This window comes from Mchenga conophoros, linkage group LG19, assembly GCF_057382185.1.
Source record: "Mchenga conophoros isolate Kocher_MC1m ecotype Shallow Benthic linkage group LG19, M_conophoros_male_GT1.1, whole genome shotgun sequence".
In the NCBI taxonomy this organism is placed as follows: domain Eukaryota; kingdom Metazoa; phylum Chordata; class Actinopteri; order Cichliformes; family Cichlidae; genus Mchenga; species Mchenga conophoros.
This window is the reverse complement of record NC_140544.1, coordinates 26634968-26644704: the sequence shown is the minus strand read 5'-3', so window position 1 is coordinate 26644704 and position 9737 is coordinate 26634968.

Sequence of the window (9737 nt, the reverse complement as noted above, 5' to 3'; positions counted from 1 at the left end):
ATTAACACTGGTCTCCTTTTTCTGTCAGTCTTTTTCTCCTTCTTTCAGCATCTTCCTTTCCCCCCTTGTTCTACTTTCTTATGTGACTTGGAAAGAAGAACCCACTTGTACTAAAATACTATAAATCACTGTCAGTGTAGTTTTTAATGAGTAATTACACATGCAAGCGAAACTTTGAGTGTCATCTGCATCAATGCTAATAAGATGTCCGAGTACAGAAAATAGAGCAGGTGTTAACAAGAAGAAAGCTTTGATTTAAACACACACACACACACACACACACACACACACACACACACACACACACACACACACACACACACACACACACACACACAGGATGACCTAGAAAAAGACAAAGCTTGCCATGATTCAGAGAGCACCGCAGGTCAAAGCAAGGCCTAAAGCAAACAAAAAAACAGCACAATTTGACCGCATTAAATGTTAATCAAACTAAGGCAACGAGGTGAATTAAGTGAAACTAGATTTACTTTGAAGGGTAATTTCCTGAAACTAGGTGACAGTACAATTGCAGCACAGCGCAAAATGGAGAAGAACCAGGGTTACTACTTTTATTAGCTAGAGTAATAGAGTACTTAGATGTGGGTGACCTTGAGAAAAAAACACACATCACATCAGCTTGGTAAGGTGCTGTGTCTAAAGGAGCCTATTTCACAGAAGCTGCTTGTGTGCATGGGTAACATACAAATCACAAATGGAGGCTATAACATGTCAATGTTCAAAAATCAATTTGCTGACAAATTAAATTTGCAAATACACGGCTGTGTTTGTGTAGGCTGAAAGTCTGAAGGTGTAATGGGCATAAAAAGCTCTCTGAAAGCCATATTTTTAAGAAACAGGAAAAAAAAAGTATGTATGTAGAGAAGAGGCCAGAAGAGACAACAGTGAGTGTTTACAGCCATCTGTAAAACATGGCAGCGGCTCTGTCATGGTTTGGGGCTGCAATTCAACAAGTGGTTTAAGGCAACGGTCCCCAACCTCTTTTGCACCACACACCGGTTTAATGTCCAACAATATTTCCACTGACCGGCCTTTAAGGTGTCACGGATAAATACACCAAAATAAAATGATACGACCAAGACAAAAACTGTGGTATTTTGTAAATATAATAATAAATGCAAATTCACTGTGTTACTGTGTAACCTTATTAGCAGCGTCCTCCTGAAATGTGCCAACAACACTGAGAGTAACATCCTCCTCTCTGCCCCTTAATGCTCTGTGGTCACTATGGTAACGTGTAAATATTTCTTTCAAAATAAGACACACAACTACAACACGGGAAAAGACCCAGGGAAACCGAGTTAACGATAAAAACAGTGAAAATCATAAATTCCCCACCAGAGCCTCAACTCTTGCGGGCCGGTACCAAACGACTCACGGACCAGTACCAGTCCGTGGCCTGGGGTTGGGGACTGCTGGTTTAAGGGATCCTGTCAAAATTTCTGGAATGTGCAGTCAGATTTTGAGCCACCATGCAATACCATCTGGAAAGCATTTGAATGCAGCAGTTTAATTTTCCAGAATGATCCCAAACACATTTCCATAGAAAAATGCGCAGTGGAACACTATCAGTCATTGACTGGCCTCCCCAGAGCCTGGACCTTAACATGACTAAAGCAGTGTGAGATCATTTTAACAGAGGACAGAAAAAAGGCATCCAACATCCAGAGAAGAGCTCTGAATGTCCTTTATGATGCCTGAAGAACTATTCCTGAAGATTGTTTAAGGAAGTTACAAGAAAGTTCAGAGTTTTTTGAAGAATAAATGTGGTCATACCAAATATTGATTTTCAAGCTGGTTATAAATGCACAGTCTATGTTATTGCCTTATACATTTTCATTTTATAGTTCCACATTTTTTGATAAATTGCTCCACCTATTTCCCATTTTCCTCAGAAAATATAAAGAAATGAGGAGTGGCCCAAGGCTTTAGTGCAGCATGTGTCTTATTACTTTTAGTAAGTTATAGTTTGCTCACATTAATATCTCTACTGCAAATACCGTGGAGAAGAAAAAGCACACAAATATGCACCAAGACTGATAACTCCATGCAGTATCACACATATTGGACAGAAAATATAATTTTGTTTATCTAGTGGAAATGTGGTTTTGGTTGCTACTAAAGAAGTACAGTCAAAAGTTAAAGACTAAACATAAATGTCCCGGTAACTGAGACACCAAGAAATGCATGAGCTGTAACCATATCGTCATTTTCCTGATTACTTTCCATGAAAAATGATGTACAGGATGGCTTGTACTGTGCAATGGAGCGTGCCTGGGATACACGAACCCCCACTGTGAATCACTTTACTTTTACATTTACCCTCCTGCACAGAGGCTTGTCTTACAAGCAACACATCTCTGGGAAAAGTGTTCCTATATCCTATCTGGCAATTCAAGTAATGGAAGCAGAGATAGAGGGAGGACAGAAATGAATTTAAAACAGGCAGCTTTCTGTTTCACAAGTGTTCAAGGAAAAAGTTTACCACCGTTCATCCCTTTCCAATGCAAATTCTTTCTTCATAATATATCACAAAAAACAAACAAACAAACAAAAAAAATAAATGGTTGCAGCAGAAAAAGTAAGTATCACACTTTTCTTGCTTCTGGAACTGCAATACACACTTACTAAAAGAAAAACAATGAGCAGCTGACACATCGCCATCTGCCAAATTAGTATGGCAACCAGTTGCAACAATCTTAGACATCATGTAAGTTAAAAAACAAAACAAAAAACAAAATATGGAGAAAATGTAGGAGCTTGAGGAATACTTCCAAAAACAACTGCCTCTCCACCCAATTAGCTTGTATTGCTAAAAGTCATCATCTTTGCAAAGTCGCTGACAGTCTGCAGGCTCGTGAATCGTGAAGAAACAAACCTTAAAATGCAAATCACTGTCCTCACGTGGAGGAAGGAGGAACGAGCTTCAGAGCCATGAAAAAGAAGACTCGACTGGAATGAGACCGGCTCTAAACTAACTACATTCAATTTGGAGGCTAGGTTCTATTTTTACGTCCTCTAGCTACAACATGTCTCCAAAGTTTTCAAGGACTTAATTTTCACAAAGGAATGAATGAGAGCAGTAATAACCCTGGTTACACGTGGATCCTGTATGACAGCCGCATTCAGTCATTCAGATTGCCTGAGCCTTCAGGTGTTTTCACACCAGCAGCTCTGCTCTTGCTGGTAACTGTGGGAGCAATTCAAGATTGAAAAATGCCAGCCAGTCTTGCAGTGGGAAATTGGCGCAGTGACAAGAGGTGTTTTATGACTTCATATATGTTCAAAGTGTTACCTACTAACTGATCACAAAGAAAGAAGAGGAGTGATAACATAAGCATAACCAGCTAATGCAGCAGATCATGTAGTAAAATGACTACAAAGAAGCACGGGAGTCAAACTTATTTTACATTATAGTTCACATACAGCCCAGCTTCATTCATTAAGTGGAAAGGAAAGCTTAAGTAAAGAGTAAACCCAACACCCCATGAAGAAAACAACTCCAAATTATTCTCCTTACTTGAAGTGTAAAGAACTTAAATAGAATCCGTCACACGACTAAGAAAGAAAAGTGCAATTTTAGCAATAATTTTTATTGTGTGTAAAAGACAGAAATTTCACTGTAAATAGTGAAAAACTGGGAGCTTTAAAAACAAACAAACAAACAAACAAACAAACAAAAACGGGGACGATGATAACAAAAACCCCCCCAAAACAAAAACTGCCCACATGATTTATTATTATCGAATATTGTATTTATTACTTACTTTGGTCTATGGCATACCATGGTCTATGTCTTTGTCAGTTAGCGGCACAAAGATTTATTTTCCACAGCCTTACACTGGACGCCGTGAACTCCCTAGAAACAGCCTTTTTAAAAGCTCGATGTCGACTTTTATCCTACATCTAATTCCTAATTAGAACCACAAAAAACTCCTCAAAAAACTAAATTTTGAGTTGGTTTTGTAGTCAATTTCCTTTGTTTTCATAATTGTGATTTTATATATATTTTCTCTTCCAGTAAAGACAGTGGTTCTGAATCAGTTAAGGTGCTAAAGACATTTGGTGACGATAATTCATGATGTGATTCTCCTGTTCCACCACATCCCAAAGATACTCTATCAGATTGAGATCTGGTGCCTGTGGAGGTATTTTGAGTAGAGTGAACTCATTGTCATGTTCAAGAAACCAGTTTGAGATGATCTGAGCTTTGTGATATTGTGTGTTATCCTTTTTTGCATACCCTGTTTGTAATGAGTGGCTGTTTGAGTTACTGTTGCCTTATGTATGTGTACATTTCAATAAAAGGAAGGAAAAATATATATAAACATCAACTTAATTTTTTAGGTCCTTGAGAAATTAGCTATGAAACTGTGAGAGCCATGCCATTCAGAAATCTGATATGAAGTCACTCACTCATAATAACATTCATAAACCATGGGATTTGAATGCTCAACCACAGACCAAGTAAAAGTTCAAAAGTGACGACTTTACTGGTAGAAAGAAAATGGGTTCAGTACACTGGTGTTCAGTCAAGCAAGGCAAATTGAACCAAAGGGAACAGGCAGAAACTAGGAGAATAAAAACAGGGTCAAGTGAAAAAGGAGAGAGCATGCTGGAACACTCGACGCACGGTACAAAGATGATGTGGCACAGAATAAATGCACACAGGACGGAGGGCCACACATTAGCTAAACGTGGGGAAAAACAGGAGGGCTGTTTTTTTGGTACTCAAACTGGACAAGAAAAGTCCAGGAAAACATGAAGAAAAATACACAACTTAGAACTTACCTAATGTAAAGCACTTAATTGCAGAATTTGTGCTTGTTGATTGTTATTTTAGTCATTGTTATGGTAATTGATGAAGCTGTGGCAAAGGCACTCAAGTTTTCATTACTCGCACTTTACTCTCAGAGATAGTTGCTCCTTATCATCAGTACTTGATACATTTGAGATTGTTTAACTGAGCTTTCCAACAGCCTGAGGACATTTTCCAATATCTTGAAGTACAAGTAATAAGAGAGTAAATTCCAGCCCGAAGCAGCTCCAGCGGTGTTCTTATTATGTTTGTTTGAACCCATTTTCAGCCGTTTTTAGAGCCTTTATTTCTTTGATCCTTGTTGTAATTATGACAGCGGATTCATCGATTTGTCACGGGGAATGTCTTTTTGTTTGTAATTCCCATTTTTGTCTTTGCGAGACAAATCAATCTGGGATTTCATTTCTTTTTATGGGCACACAACCTTTTACGGGCTGTTTTTTTTTTGCCAGTGCTGACTGTATTTGGGTGTAAAGTCAATGTTGAGTGACGTCTGTGTTGATATCCATGGATGCATTGGTATTTTTGTGTGTTGACGCACATTGCTTGATGCATATTTGGCTCACGCATTTGTTGCTGGATATGTGACCTCCTTGTCGTTGCAATATTAAAGGACTGACAAAAGTTTTCAGAGTGAATTAAAGTAGCTGTTTGACTTGTAAATCAAACACTGCACAGTTTGCACACATAAACAGATACATTCAGTTGTCTGAGGTGATCCTTACAGCTGTATTTCTATTCTCTTGAGTGAGACAGCAGAAAGGATCTGTTGTTTTCTTTCAGTTGCAGCTTGTCCAGAGTTCAGAGTGTCTACAAACAAAACCCAGAGCTGTAAACACAAAGCCACACTGACTGAGAGCTATCTCATTAATTGGAAAGTTTTGGTGACCTGTCATTCTGTTTTGCACAAACTCACATGGGAGAATCAAAGCAAAGTTTGATAGACAGGAACTCATAATCTGTAGTGGGAGGATTTGTTTATCTTGACTGGTGTTCTGACCAGCAGAGAGCCAAAAGGTGAAATACCAGGATAAGAACATTAGTCTCCAATAGAACCAGACAGTATCCATCACAAATACGAGAAAAGCAGGGAAGATATTGAAATATACAGAAATGTTGGACAGGGAAAGAAACCAAAAGCACAGTTTAAAGAGATGTGATCTTTAATGGCTTCTCCATCCATCTTCTTCCACTTATACTTTTCAGGGTTATGGGGGCCTGGAGCTTATCCTATCTACCACAGGACAAGAAGCAAGGTAAAACCTGGATAGGCTCCCAGTCTCACACTCACATCTATTGGCAATTCAGAATCACTAATTAACCTCAATAACTGAACTGTGGGAGGAAGCCAGAGAACCCAGTGGGAACAACAGACAGGCCCCAGCCACACGGTGGATTTGAACCCAGGACCTTCTTGCTTTGAGGCAAAGGTGCTAACCATCATATCATCCATCTTCTTAATTGTCTTTTCAATTCATGGTCATTGGTCAAGAGTCAGGATGCAACTTGGCCAGGTCAACATGCAGATAGCAGGCCAGCATATTTAAACCTTCTGTCTTGTTAATTGTTCAACTGATCTCCTTCAAACTTAGCAGGTGTATGTTTCTGGGTTCTCCTGTGTCACTCTCTCTGAACCGGCACTGTAATTTTAAAAGACAGAAAATGGTAATTTCTATAAAAACCATGAAGGAAAGTGTGGATGTTCAGGTTCTCATGTCTGGTGCAGAGAGAAATTCTTGGACTCCTATGTGGGATTAACAAAATAACCACGCCACGAATGCAGAGCACAACATAGAAGAGCTGCCTCAAGAGGCTACGAGTCAGCGGTAGAGATACACCTAAAGGGCAAAGGTCACTCTTTCGAGGGTGCCAATGTTCACATTTTGGATCGAGAAGGCAGAATGTTTGAAAGGGCAGAAAAGGACGCCATCTTTGTCCACTCCTAGCACATCATTGAACACAGGTGGTGGCTTACAACACCAACTAACAGTCACCTGAACAGCTCACAGTTGTCTCACCCTTAACCCCTGGTGATTGGTAATTACCCACATCTTTTTCGCACTTGCTCATATGATAAAGCACATGATCAATACCAGGTCAACGACCATCTCCGAAGGGGTTTAAAACTTTAAACTGTTTATCGGAACAGCTGCTTCTGAGTGTTGCATCAAAACACAGAAAACCGGCATTTGCATCTTCATTAATGCCAGTATTTTTAACCATGTATCCGCTCTATTTTGATTTTGGAAAGAAATGATGCAGGTTGAGGTATGTTCAATTACTCCACCATATATAGACAGCAAGAAATTCATTTTTAATCACCCTTTGATCTTTTTAAGGAGCCGTTCCCCTTTCTAATCCCTGGAATTTAAAGGTTAAGTTTGGTTCACCATGGAACATCCTTTTTTCCAGATTTCTTTTAAGGATGATGTTAACATAATCTCACAGTCGTCCACATTTGCATTTCACAGATTGCATCAGTCTCATTTTGGCCTTTAAAGTGTCAAAATCTGGCTGCGAAATGCTAATTGCTGTTGTAGGCAATTTGATTGAAATTAGGTTGATTTTTTTTGTGATTTCTCAGAGGTTTTCCCAGTTTGATAACACAGGACAAAGCTTTCATCTGACAGCAGTGTGGGTGTGATAGCCATCAAGTCACCATACAACAAGCTTTAAGTCAGCATGGTGGCCAAATAATCAGGTGGAAGAGAAGTGTGGGAAGAAGAAGAAGCAGCCCACATTCACCTCTGTGGCGACCATAACCAGCTGTTACATAACTGCCTCTTTCGATCGCCTTACAGTTTCCAGAGAACGACGAGTTTACCACAAATCAGACGCATCGTGTTCATGATAGATTGAAGTTTAAAACGATCACACTTGGTGAAAACACAGTCTGAGTCTGCCGCTCTGGGTTGTTTAGCATGTAATTAATAAGAAGCTGAATAAAACAACTAGTCACTGGGGTTATCACTGTTTGTCCGGTGAGAGGCTTTTCATCTTCACAGAACAAAATGTGCCACAGAGAATCCTCTGGTGTTAAAGGCCAAAGGAAATTTAAAAAAAGTAAAGCTCAGCTCTGCTATACTGCAGAGAGTCGTTTTATAATATCTTGAATGTTTATAGCATAAATTCTCATATTCATAATAGCAGTGCATGTTTGGGGTAAAACATCTCAGTTGAGGGCACGAACATTAAAATTCTCTTAAGCGTCTGTCTCCTATAGTGCACAAGGTTAACTGCCCTAAATATTTTTCCAGCTGACAGAGGCATACAGGTTCAGGCCTGGGGCAGCTTTGAGGTTTCCGTGGGAAAAAGAGGGAAGCTTTCAGCTGCTATTATCACTCTTCACTGAAGATTTTTACAAGGATTCACAAAGTCATTCTCAGCAGAATCACAAAAACATTGTTACCTTTATAAAATGATCTCTTCGGTCTCACAAAGGTAGACAATACAAAACACATAAAAAGGATATTTTAAGGCTGCTTCACTGAAGTGCTAATTGCATGCTTTTACTGGCAAAATAAAAAACAAAGCAACAACAAAAACCCCAAATAAAAGGCAGATAAAAAACATACTATATTGTGTATGACAGGCTAGATGCTCTTTAGCAACATCCGTGTTTGCTTCTTTCCCCACTTTTATTAGAAAATGTGGTGGGACTTTATAATACAACTAAGGTTGTAATTTGACTTAAAGTGTATTTTATCTGCAATTACAATGTAATTAAACTTTCCTACAAATGCTTACTGATAGATTCACTAGAAAACGGGATTAGAGATTCAAGTTTTTATAGTGAAGAAGAAATAATAATAATATTTGTTCTGTCTTGTAAATTGTATTGCAATTATGCATTCTTGTGGTTTGCATGATGGATTGTTGACTATTCAGTTACATTCTCTTAATATATATACAAATGTGATAAGAACTGTTCTGTCTTTCCATCTTATAATAAAAAAATTAAACTTATCCTGACAAGTTAGAAGGTTTAGTCACTCCATAATATGCCCTGTCTGCCTAAAATACTGCGTATTAACAGAATAAGTTGTATTTGTTTTACACTAAAATACACTACTTAAATAATTCATCCTATGTTAAATCATATTCTAATACATCTACCAGTAAACATTTGTAGATAAATGTAATGATATTGTAATTTCAGATTTAATACAATCAAATTCAACTTAATTCTAGGGGAATTACACTGTTACTGGTGAGATGTATTATACAGTCCCATATTGTCAATAACACACAGCTGTAGATTTTTCTTAAAACAAAAACCACAAACTGTTTAATTTCATAAGAAAAAAATCTCTAAGACTAAAGACTAATTGGCTGGTTTTACAAATGTTTGTGGCTCCCAAAGGACTAATTTACAATATGTATTGCAGAAGGTCTGTGATCGAGTTAAAAGATAAAAAGCATCATAGAGGATGTTTTTCCATCAATATAAGTATTTACCATAAATTCAATAGGACTGTAGGTGTTGCAAAGCTGCCTTTAAAAGGCTGTATCAGCTCCTGTTACTGAAAATTTTGTGGGTTTTGCTGTGGACAATAAAATCATTATGTGAATGATGGTTTTATTGTTGCATGTGATAAAAAAATAGAAAAGGGAGTATTTGACTAGAGAAACCAACTCTCAGCAGTGTTGTGAGGCTGCTGAGCTCACCTCTCCCTGAATAGCTCACTCCTGCTCTAGTAGGTAATCAGAGCACATGAGATCAGGACATTCACTTAGTACACAAAAACATTAACACATAAATAAGCCTTTTCCCTGCAAAATTTCAAAACAAAAAGAGATGATGGCAAAGAAAAACTCTTATTCTCCTTTATATTTGAATCCACGTCCTGCAGCACTGCACACATTTTTAATAAGATGTCATCTATTTCTTTCCATG